This window comes from Cibotium barometz, chromosome 61 (genome assembly GCF_041138505.1).
Source record: "Cibotium barometz isolate CiBa-2024 chromosome 61, ASM4113850v1, whole genome shotgun sequence".
NCBI lineage: Eukaryota > Viridiplantae > Streptophyta > Polypodiopsida > Cyatheales > Cibotiaceae > Cibotium > Cibotium barometz.
This window is the reverse complement of record NC_141106.1, coordinates 18,155,174-18,167,785: the sequence shown is the minus strand read 5'-3', so window position 1 is coordinate 18,167,785 and position 12,612 is coordinate 18,155,174. Positions and strand designations below refer to the sequence as shown.

At 47.3% G+C, this 12,612-nt stretch overlaps 1 pseudogene across 1 annotated transcript in view; it reads left to right on the top strand.

Moving 5' to 3' along the window:
- Positions 1-12,612, top strand: part of LOC147604630 (putative magnesium transporter NIPA6) — a 53,355-nt pseudogene that overhangs the window by 14,746 nt on the left and 25,997 nt on the right. The window contains exons 3-8 of the transcript XR_015265290.1: positions 9,574-9,664; positions 9,917-10,077; positions 10,185-10,312; positions 10,405-10,541; positions 10,618-10,710; positions 10,823-10,946. The product of XR_015265290.1 is annotated as a putative magnesium transporter NIPA6 (transcript). The remainder of the gene's footprint in view (positions 1-9,573; positions 9,665-9,916; positions 10,078-10,184; positions 10,313-10,404; positions 10,542-10,617; positions 10,711-10,822; positions 10,947-12,612) is intronic.

Genomic DNA, 12,612 nt, shown 5'->3' with positions numbered 1-12,612 from the left:
TGGGAATGGGTAATGTTGATCCTATGATGGGCATGAATGTTGGGGCAGCAATCTTGCGAAGCCACTTCCATATGATAATCTAACGCCTATGGGTAAGGCGAAGGATTATAAGGAAGGGGGAGCTGCTGTGAAGTTTGATACATTCAGTGGAGCCAAAGATAAATTAAAAGCACTTACCTTTTTACAGCAGTTTGATGCTGCTTTTTTTGGTGGGAATTACACAGAGTCCTCTAAGGTGAGGAAAGCTGCCACTTTTCTCAAGGGCAATGCTTTGCAGTGGTGGTCTACTCTTCTTTTGCAGGGCATAGCACCCACTACTTGGGTACAATTTAAACAGGTCTTCTCTTCCGTATGGCTCACATCTACATTTGAGGTGGATGTTATGACTGCATGGCACAAGTTGGATGCTTCAAAGTGTGAGAATTTGGAAGACTATAACAAGAAGTTTTGGGAAGCTTTACTCCCAGTGACTTCTTACCGTGCAGTGCCTTTGTCTGAGCAGGTAGAGAAGTATTGTTGTGGGCTGCCCAAAGAGGTACGAGATTATTGTATCAAGACTCGAGTAACAAACATGTCACAGATGATAGAAAATGCTATGACAGCTAATGCGTTACTCACTGGAGGTTCATCTGGGTTTAAAGGAAGTAAGAACTCGAGCAAGAAAGCTAAAAAATCTGGGCATGCTTCTCGTGATACTAAAGGGTCTTCAGAGACGAGGTATAAGAAGTTGCCAATGCCCAAGAGAACTTCTGAGGAAAGACAGGCTTTGCGAGATGCTCGGAAATGTTTTTACTGTACTGAAGCAGGGTTAGTTTCTAATCTTGTGGGGGAACAGCCAGGTGGTGAAGAGACAGAGTTGTGCAGGGCATGGGGCAAAGTGAGAGATCAGAATGCCTTGATATTCTTTGACACAGGTGCTAGAGCCAACTTCATTTCACCAGATTTGGCTGGCCGATTGGGGATTCGTGCAGAGGAGATGGGGCCATTATATGAGGCTAACATGGCTTGTCCAGGGTACGCAGAACCCGTTACTCCTATCATTGGGAAGCTCCGGCTTCATTTGCAGGGTTATGTGGACAGCGAAGAGTTTTTCATCATGCCACTTGATGGCTGTGATGTTTTGTTGGGAATGCCATGGTGCCACAGAGTACATGCGGTGGTGGACACATACAATAGGAAAATCATTCTGACTCATAGAGGGAAAGAACATGTTTTGGATGTAAAACTTAAAGAGAAATCTGTCCCTATTGTATCCGCTTCGGCAATTTCATCAGTAATGAAAAAGCATCTTTCCGCGTACTTGATTTATATAAAGGATGCACAAGATGATGAGTCTAAGTCTAATTTGTCTATGTTAGATAAGGACAGGACTGATTTCTTATGTGGGTTCCAAGATTGTTTTTCCGAGTCATTGCCAAGAGAACTTCCTCCTGAGAGGCCAGAAGATCATGCCATTGATCAAATTCCTAGTAGTACACCAAATAGACCGCCGTACCGTGTTAGTGCAGCCCAACAGGAAGAAATTATGAGTCAGGTACAAGAGCTTTTGAATAAAGGGTTGATACAACCTAGCTCATCACCCTTTTGCTCATCTGTACTCGTAGTGCAAAAGAAGGATGGTTCTTGGCGCATGTGTATTGACTACAGGGCGCTGAACAAGAATACCATCAAGAATCGATTCCCCATACCGAGGATCGATGACATTTTGGACCGCTTACAGGGCTCCACAGTCTTTAGTCGCATTGACTTGAAAAGCAGGTATCATCAGATACGTATTAGACCCGAGGATGTGCATAAGACAGCATTTCGAACCACGTTTGGGTTGTATGAGTTTTTGGTTATGCCCTTTGGTTTGACAAATGCACCTGGCACATTTAACAGAATGATGGACATGATTTTCAGGCCTCATAGAGCATTTGTGGGCACATTCTTTGATGATATGATTGTGCATTCACAAACTGAGGAAGAGCATAGAAGGCATTTGGCCATTGTGTTTGCAGAACTCAAGAACCTTAGGCTGGTTGTTAATGGCAAGAAGAGTGAGTTCTTTTTGCAAGAGATACATTTCTTGGGACATATTGTGTCTAAGCATGGAGTCCGTATGGATCCAGTAAAGGTGGAAGCAATTCTTAATTGGCCAGATTTGAGGACCGCGCATGATGTACGCAGCTTTTTAGGATTGTGTTCCTATTACAGGCGGTACATACGGTATTTTGCTGAAATTGCTTTGCCTCTTCATGCCTTGACAAAGAAGGCAACTCCGTTTAGATGGGCTGATCGGGAAATTACGGCATTCAAAAAAAGCTCAAAGAAAAGCTTACTTCGGATCCAGTATTGGTGTTACCGGACCTCCGAAAGGCTTTTGTTGTCCAGTGTGATGCATGCGGAAGTAGCATTGGTGCAGTTCTCATGCAAGAGGGACATGTGATAGCTTATGAGAGTAGAATATTGCAAGATGCTGAGAAGCATTTACAGGTTTATGAGAAAGAGATGTTGGTTGTAATTCACTACATGGAAACACTACTTGCTTGGGGCTGATTTCACTGTGCAGATAGATCATCAGACCTTGCGTTATTTCCTCACACAGACTAAGCTTTCAGAGAAGCATATGCGTTGGGCAAACTTTTTGTCTATGTTTCACTTCCAGATTGTGCATGTGGAGGGCAAAAAGAATGTAGTGGCAGATGCTTTGTCACGCAAGCCACAGGTCTCAGCAGTTTCACTTGCTTATCATCATGATCTTGATGAAATGAAAGAGCAATATGCCCATAATGAGGACTTTGAAAGGTTGTATGATCAGATGTCTGAGGGTCAGCGGCATGAGCACTACACTCTCAGAGATGGGTTTTTATTGATGCATGGTAGACTGTGTGTTACCAGGCCATTGCGACTCAAGGTTATGATTGAAAGTCATGCTCCACCGTATGCAGGTCATAGAGGTATTGACGCCACGGCAAAAGCAGTGGAGACTTTCTTTTATTGGCCAACCTTGAGAAGAGATGTTGATGCCTTTGTGAGGCAATGCATCGTATGTCAGAAGGTAAAGTTTGACAGTCAAAAGACACCAGGGTTATTATAGCCTTTACCTATTCCAGATAGACCTTGGGAGAGCATTGCCGTGGATTTTATATTTGATCTTCCATGGACACAAACGGGCAATGATGGCATTTGGACTATCATATACAGGTTCAGTAAGCAGGCTCATTTCATTCCCGTGCGTAAGACGATCAAAGTGGATCATATGGTGAAGTTGTTCATGGCGAACATCTTCAAGTATCATGGCTTGCCTACGTCTATCATTAGTGACCGTGATCCACGGATGACGGGTTTGTTCTGGAGAGGGTTTTTTGACAACATGGATACAACTCTCAAGTTTTCATCGTCATTTCATCCACAAACAGATGGTCAGTCAGAAGAGGCTAACTCTACAGTGTTGGATCTTCTTAAGTGTTATGTGTCAGAGCACAAGCAACAATGGGAAAAGTATCTTCCTTTGGTGGAGTTTGCATATAACAACACTGTTCATACCTCGACAGGCAAGGCGCCTTTTGAGATTGTGAAAGGAGGGAAGAAGGTACCACCCATTTTGCATACAAAGGATAAGATCTTTGAGGTTGATCAGTATGTGGAGAGTATGGATGAAGCTTATCGGAGAGTTAAGTTGGCACTCCAGAAAACTCAGCAGAAGCAAAAGAAAGCCGCAGACCGTCACAGACGTGTTTTAGAGTTTGCATTGGGTGATTGGGTTCTTTTGTGCTTTGAAAAGGCTAGACTCAAGAAGATGAAGGGTAAAGAGCGCTTATTCCCTAAGTTGAGCATGCGTTATTATGGGCCTTTTCAGGTATTGGAAAAGATTGGTGAGGTAGCCTATTGTTTGAAGCTACCAGATCACTGGAGGATTCACAATGCTTTTCACGTGAGTCTCCTTATACCTTTCCGTGGGGATATGCCTGAGGATGTATCAGATGAGGCTCAGCCGGAAGTTGAGGAACTTGATGAGGTTCTTATTCCAGAGCAGATACTGGCACATAAGGAAAGAAAGGTACGAGGTAAAGTTTCCCGTCGCTATCTTGTGAAGTTCAAGAACTATTCACCGATGGATGCGAAGTGGATGGAGGAAGGTGACTTAACAGATTCACCTCAGGTTTTGTAGCTTTATCTCGATGCCTTTGAGTTAGAGCCGACTCTTGTTGTGGCTCATTCAGGTTCAGCAGAGCATGGGTCTGGAGCATTACGTGATGCTCAAGAGGGGGGTAGCACCTCCACTCCCTTGATACAGACAGGCTCAGATGACATCTAGAGGTCGCTTGGTGCAGTTTTCATCTCACCCGAAGGTTGGCTGACTGCACATCTGTTTATGGGACTTCTATGATATATGTGTACTAGTCACATGGGATATTGTGGTTGTGTATGGTTCACAGTGGTATACAACTTGGACTATTACTACGCCATTGATTTGCAGTGAATTTTGATACATGTGCATGGCTTAGAGAGATTGGGACGCTGATCTTGCCATATTGTATAACTCACTTTGGATATTTTGTTGTATCACCAGAATGCAATCGAGGACGCTTGCCATTTTTCAAGAGGGGGGTATGTCATGGCCCTGTGAAAATGGAACAACACAAGTGTGGGCATGGTGGTTGCTGAGCAAAATATTAAAATATTCGCATTTGGGGTGCCCGGACAAATGAGAATGATGTGTGGACACTTCAGATGTGAAAGGGGACAAAAACATTAATGTTTTTAATGTTTTATTGAAGGTTGCCCCTAGGCCTTAGTGGCCCCTAGGGAACTTTAATGATTATTAAAGTTGGGGCCCTAGGATAAGTTTGGAGAGGGGGCAACTCCACTTTTGGAGTGCATGCCTCTCTCACAACACTCTCTCTCTAGCTTTTGGGGAATCGTGCAAGCCTAAGCGTGGAGGAAAGGAGTAGCAACGTCGATTGCTGGTGGTGGATTTTTGCTGCTGTTTTCTGTGCAAACTTGCCCGTACAGTCCACGTGTACATGTGTATGGCTGCTGCAGGACAGGCAGCTGTTTTCTCTGCTGCAGATTCTTTTGCTGGTACATGCGGCGCTGACAGGCTGAGCAGGTACAGGTGCTGTGGGTTCTGACAGAAGGTGTACAGCAGGTACAATCGTACGGACAGCAGGTACAGGTGGCTGTACGACTGCTGTCAGGCGGCTGTGCTGTAGGTACAGAACTGTACTGCAGGTACAGTCGGGTACAGCAGGCTGGTTTAAGAAACTGCAGTACAGTCCGTACAGCTCTATACGGACAGGTACAGTCAGTCTCTACTGCGCTGTACGGACAGGTACAGGCCGGCGTTGACCTGTTAGTTCTGGACAGTAAAACGGTGCATCTCCAGCTACACGTGGGATTCTATCAGAGTTTATTTGGGTGCAACAGTCACGTGGTTGCAGGGGAAAGAGTACAGACAGTCGTTGTCAAGTGCAAACTGGTACGAACTGTCCCACAAGTGCAAAACCACGAGCTGATTTGGTAAGCTCTGAACTTGTTCATCTGTCTTTCTTTCCATTGGCTTATGTCTGCTGTGCAGAGTTGTGCTATCTGGCCCCTTGTGAGAGGAGGGGTATGGCAGATTGAAAAGGGTGGAAACAGAGATTGGGACAGTGAATGTATGTTTGTGCTGAGTTGTTGAATCATGTGCATGAGATATGCCAGATGTATGCTCAAGGCTGTCCTGCTGAATGGTCTTGGCTGATCAGAGGGAAGCACAGAGTGTTGCTTTGAGACAGAGATCTGTGTGTGTGAATCCTCTGTGCTAAGAGGTATTGTGGGTTGTCAGATTGGACATACAGGTGTATTCTCTTGGCTGATTTTGTTGTACTCAGCCTTACATATTTTTGAAATTGAATAAAGAAATACCGCAAGGGGCGCGTGGCGATGGCTCTCACATGAGGGGGATCAGAAATGATAGCTCCATGCTGGCCACGCAACTTGCGAATGCCATCTCTCCTCCTGTGGGGGCCGGTTATCCCAAAGGAATCCCTTGACTCTGTCACCGGCCTGAGTCCAGAACGAAGCTTTGGCATGATACCTGTACTCCACCCTCCTCTCCTCCATGAATCTAATCTCCGTGCAGATGGCAGCTAGCTGACTCTCAATCCACTGGCTATTTGGGGATCTCTCTTGAAGCTGTTGTAAAGAGGCTAGACCCCTCCTCAGACTCCTCTTTTGCTCTCGGAATCCCTCCAACTTGCTCTGAGTTGCCTCCTGCAAGAAATCTCTGATCTCCCTTAGGCCCACATCCGATGTACACGCAGCAGAGCTTGAGATAGAGTCCAGTCCCGCCCATATCTACTCTATCCTGCTCTGCAGATCTCAGGAACTTGAATAAGGCTGTCCGGAATCCTAGAGCTTGCACGCCTGTCATGCCTCCAGGGGTCCTCTAAGGACAGAATAACCGGGGTGTGATCTAAAAAAGTAGTGCCTGGTGACCATGCTCCCACGGTTGCAAGCCCACTCATCAACATAAAACCTGTCAAGTCTAGAGAGGTTAGGGCTGGTGCTACTCCTATCCGATCGCGAGAAGCGAAAGCTCCCAAGGCTGCGTCCAAACTCTGGAAGATGCCTAGGGTCTTGCCCCCTGAATATTGGTGTCATCTCCTCCCAGGCCAAATACCCTGCTCCTGAGATTGTGGCCGTGCCACCTCCAAGTCTGTCCTCTACTGCCTCTATCATGTTGAAGTCACCGCCCATGCACCAGAAGTCAGCTTGGGGGAGGGCCTGTCAGACTGTGCTTCAAAAGATGGCTCTACCTGCAGCGGCATTCGAAGCATAACCATTGAGGAAGCCAACGCTATCCTCTCCAATCAAGATAGTAACCCACTGTGCACGCCTCAGGACTATGACTCCTGAGCTTGTCATTGCCAGCAAAAACTGCTCACTGACAGAAAGACACACTCCTCCCTGCGTTCCTGAAGGGCCGAAGGATGGAGACCAAAAAGTGACTCTTGCTTGGTAGAATCTTCCTGCATCGGTGGGTGTGCCCCTCACAAAGGTGATGCTCCTGGAGGAATAGAATGTCGATGGGTCCCCCAATTGTGGCTCTTTGAAGCTCTCCTCTAAGGACACCTTGTCTCTGAAAGTAGTGAGGCCCCCCTAAACCCTGAATGTTCCATGAGACTATCCGCATATCAATCTGTGTGTGATACGGCACTAACAGAATTGCCCTCCACTCAAAGAGTCTTGGGTGAGGGTGTAGACGGGGAATAATCACAATCCGTCCTGGGACGAAGGCGCGCCAAGTGGGCACGAATTCTGTCCTCCATGTGCCACCTCTCTGTCCGAGCGGGAGAATATGCATACTCCGGACTCCATCGATCACAATGGAGGTATCTGTAAGAAGGGGGAAGAGGTACTGCGGCAGAAGTATGCATGAATACAAAGAGCAACCCCTCTAGGTTGGAGGCCACCATCTCCCTGTCTTGGTCTCTGTGGGCTGAGCCTCTAAGCTCCATCCTAGCCAAAAGCCATAGATCAGTGAGTACATTAGTGATGTGAAGATCGTGAAGATGGTAGGAGAGCTCAAGTACCTGTCCCTGGATGGCGGCTGCCACTGACTCTGGGTCCCACTCCATCTCCGCGGCTGCACTCAAGGGGAAAGAGAAGATCATCGCGCCATTATTTGGCATAGAGTCTCGAGTGGTGGAAAATCACACATACCCAAATAGGGGCTACTGTCTCCTCAAATATATTTGTCCCTTCCGTCAGCAGACATTGCAAGAAACTATAATCCATAGGTTGCCCCAAGATCCTAGGGGGCCCACTTGGGGACTGTGGTAGGAGAGCCCTCACCGGGGAGGCAACAATGGTCATCTTAACTGGCTCTGAGAAATGGTGAACCTTGGGGGGCGATGGGGGTGCTTTGGAGAGGTGGAGGGCGGGATCGGATGAGGAGGACAGGGCAGAGAGAAATGCTATGGGTAAAATCGGTGGTGATGAGGATGGAGGAGGGGAGGGGGGGCGGAGAGGGGCGCTGCTAGGAAAGATCCAAAGGAGAGGGAGGCGGTTGCGAGAGGCTCGGCGGGGGCTCGGTGGGGTCTACCGACCTCACTGGGCACTAAGGGCCGCGCAGGGGGGGGGGGGGGGGGGGAATATCATGACGAGGGATTGGCCGCCAAACCGGTGGGGCTGAGAGGGCTTGCTCTATGACTGGAGGAGGCCCGTCGCCAACGGGTAGGTGCTGAGATAAATGCTCAAAACGGCTCTTTGACAAAACTGAATCCTCTTGGGCTGGCAGCGTGGCGGCGGCGCTCAGCTCTGGTGGTCGGTTGACGGCCCGGGCGCGGGCCAACCGTTTGCCACTCTCCGGTAGCTGTGTCGTCTGCAGTAAGGGCCTGATGCTCCGCCCCCTGGGAACTTGCCTCTCTCTTTGCCCCCTGGGGAGGATCTGAATATGAACCCGGGGAGGGGGCGGGGGACGGGACACTAGAGGCGGTCTCTTGGACTGCCGCCGCTGAGGGCAAGCTTTTGCTAAATGTCCCATATGCCTACAAATGAAGCATTGACCTGGAAGGCCCGAAATAATCCACACGCTGTTGGATGGGGTCGCCCTGGAGGCTAGGAATAGATATACAATGAAGCACTGAATCCGGTGAGGCCACACAGATGCGGAGGGATGGAATCCCGGTTGCTTGTGTGAGGGCCGAGGCAGCAGTGGGGGGGATTCCATCACTCTCCCAATGGCACCACCAATCACTGGGAAAAGAGGAAGGTATTCCTTCCTAAGGTGTGGGAAGCAAACTATCAATGGGAAGCCCGACACGCCAACGAGAGGGTTAGACACAGGATCGAAGCCGTTCTGCCACCGCACAAAGAAGGCATGCGCCGTATGCAATGCAAGGGGACTCAGCTACATGCCTTAGTCTGACGCCGTTGGCGAGTCAAACTCCACTTGGTAGTATCCACGCCCCAAAGGGTGAATGTCTGTGATCTTTGCAGGCTCACCAATGAGGCTCACCTGTAAAAGATCCCTGAGTTGTCTGTGCACAGGGGAGAGGGGGGGCGCAGAAACGCGAAGGAAAGGGGGGGTGGGGGGGGGGGGGGGGGGGGGGGGGGGGGGGGGGCGGAACAGAGCGATAAGGAGGGGGGGCGTAGGAAAAATCAGACCGGGGGGGTGGGGGGGAGGTCAGGGAGCGCACGACTTGGTTCTTTCTTCCTATAGCCGATTCGCGTATGCTGTTGTCGGTGACTCCAAGAGGATCCCCTCCCCATCTCTGTAAGGTTGTGGTCATGAGCTTCTTTTAATTCAGCAATTTCCCTGTCATGTTGCTCCTGCTGGAGCACCAAAATGTCCTGGATAAAGATGAGGCAGTCACATGCATAGGGTCCCATGGGGCTATCGCTCTTTTTTTTTGGAGGGGCTATTGCTCTTCTCTGTACTGGCATTGATGTACTGGCATTGATGACCTGCGGGTCCTTTCCATTTTAGTCTAGCAGTTCATTTGGGGGAGAGAGAGAGAGAGAGAGAGAGAGAGAGAGAGAGAGAGAGAACTTTTGTTCATTATGCACCAACTGACTAACCTTTCCATAAATGAACTGCAGTGATTGTAGGTGAAGTTGCAAATTTTGTAGCTTATGCATTTGCAGCGGCAATTTTGGTTACACCACTTGGTGCTCTCAGCATTATTGTTAGGTACTCTCTTATAATATAAGAGCTTTTTGCTGTATGTAGTCCAGAATCTGCAATTATTCAACATGCAGGTAGAATCTTTATGATAAATCATACTTGGTGCTCTCAGCATTATTGTTAGGTACTCTCTTACAATATAAGAGCTTTTTGCTGTATGTAGTCCAGAATCTGCAATTATTCAACATGCAGGTAGAATCTTTATGATAGATCATAGTATTTGCAAACATTGAGGCTCATGCAAGGTCTCTTTGGCAGTGCCGGTCTTGCTCACGTGATGTTAAAAGAGAAGCTGCGTAAGCTTGGAATATTGGGCTGTGTTATGTGCATTGTAGGCTCCGTTATAATTGTGCTTCATGCTCCAAAGGAGCGCTCTATTGAGTCAGTGAAGGAAGTATGGAAGCTTGCAACTCAACCTGGTACTCGTATGCTCTCCTCAACATTTTTTATGGTGATTCAAACATTACAAAGGGAGGGGCAACAATGCATGTGATCAATAGCCTAAAGTTTGTGACATGTTGGACAGCATTCCTTCTATATACAGCATCGGTGGTTGCAGTGGTGTTGGTCCTTGTGATCCACTTTGCTCCGCGATGGGGTCATACGAATGTGATGGTGTTTGTTGGCATATGTTCCTTAATGGGTTCACTGTCGGTAGGCACCTTGACTTCTGTTCTCCTTGTGCTCCATGTATGGTTCAGATAATGAGAACACTGATATACTAGAGTATATTTTATTAATAATAGGTGATGAGTGTCAAGGCATTGGGGATTGCTATCATGTTAACTTTTGAAGGGAGAATCAATTCACATATTGTGAGACATGGCTCTTTGTAATGGTGGTCATCACTTGTATACTTACACAAATGAATTATTTAAACAAGGTAAAGTTTAATGGATGTAATCTGATTATCCTTAAGGATGTGGATGAAAGTTATTAAGAGTTTATTTGGTTGCCAGGCACTTGACTCTTTCAATACAGCGATTGTGTCTCCAATCTATTATGTGATGTTTACATCCCTTACCATAGTAGCAAGCGTCATCATGTTCAAGGTGAGGCATTTTATAGGAGTCATCACGTGTTACGGGTTTGAAAACATGCCACAAACACACGCATACGCACAAAATCTAAATTACATAAATCATATGGATGCTTGATATACAGGACTGGGATGGGCAGAGTGCTACAAACGTGGTCTCTGAAATCTGTGGTTTCATCACAATTTTGTCGGGAACAATCTTATTGCACACAACAAAAGACTCCAATGACCACAGAATATCTGGGATGAGTAAGGATCTAAACTATCTAATCATCGCTAGCAATGTGGTGTTGTTTTTGAATTCTCAATGTTGGGATTTGTTGAAAGTTGCCTGATAGAGATGCCCTCAACCCCATGTCTTCTTGGGGAGTGGGTGTTGTTACCAGAGCACTGGTTTGTCGTGTGCTGGTTAATGGAGAGCCTCTTGCCTCTGTTGCTCCTGGAGACCCTAGATTTTGCAGGCCCAACCTCATTGGGATGGTGGCTGCAAACTCCCAATTGCCATGTTGCAAGCTGATTGGAAATTTGTGAAAATGCTTTGTCAGACTTATTTAAAAAGACATGATACCTTGAGGAATTTGGTTACCCGTTCGTCTTTGGTTGTCTGAGCATTGGCTGCAACTCTTGAAGATGAACTTGCTGCCAATGTGTTTTCCTTCCATGCCGCCGTCCATGGGCTGAGGGAACAAGGATGATGAATAGAGGGGAAGGGCCTATTCATAGGCTCTCTTTATGCTATTTTGCTGGTCAAATGCTGATCGGCCAGCTTTTGAGCAGCCCAACCATCTTTTGGGACAGCCCACCCTCGAGCACCCTGCCCACTGCCCAGATGTGGATCATTCTGCACCAAACAACGTGCATCCTGACAACTTTGGTGAACCCAATGCAAAATCCGCCGGAATAAGAGTGGAGATCCATGACGAATTCAAAAGAGATGGCGATGCAACAGATGATGCAATAATTTGTTGCTTTTTCTCAACAACAACAAACGAGCCAACAACAACATAACTTGGAGGAGAGGATTTGAAAAGCCACACAGACAGAACAGATCAACTAGGACGCTTTGAAGAATGGGACATCTCCAAATTCTGTAAAGTTTATAGATCAGTTTATTGAGGATAATGGAATTAGAGCTCAAGATGAAGTTACAACAAGTTGGGCTTAACAAGAGACTGGAAAAATGGTAGGGAAGCCGTTAATTTGCTTTGTGAAATGATTAAAAAAAATGGCAAACTGGAAAAATGTTAGGGAAGTGCCTGATTTGAACCATTTGAGAAAGTTGTATCACATGTTACGACCCTGTGTTTTTCTCTGGACAGAAAGCAGGTGGGCACGGGCATGGGATGGACAGTATGAATGGCATCTGTTTGGATTTGAAAAGGAAACCCATATGTAGCCAGCCCAAGTGTGAAAGGGACAAAAAGGGATTTTAATTTAAAGGTTTTATGACCTTTGATGATAAAGACATTGGCATTGGTTGGGGGTGCACGACATTAGCCAGTCGTATGGGGTGAGGGTAGGCGGTGCAGGGGATGGGTGCACGGCTGCAGCCAGTCGCTAAAAAGCAAGCCAGCGCAGGCATATCACAGCTTTGGCCAGTCGCCAAAGAGCTTAGGCGATTTCAGAGCAGCAGCGCAGGTGGGATGGGCTTCAGGAAGCATCGGGCTGTACTACAGGGTGGCGCGAGGCTACAAAGAAGGCCGATGTTTGACTGCTTCTCTCTCTTCTGATGATCGATTCCTCGCCTTTGCCTTACAGAACATGGAGCTCTCCAGATCGCAACAGCAAGCCTCCGACCTCCGCCACATAGTCTTCGAAGGTGAGTGCATCCACCAGGATCTCAAGCTGCGTGCCCATAACAATAGATTTTCCCCAAACTTTTTTTGGTGCAGGAGATTAGAGACTGGTTTTTTCT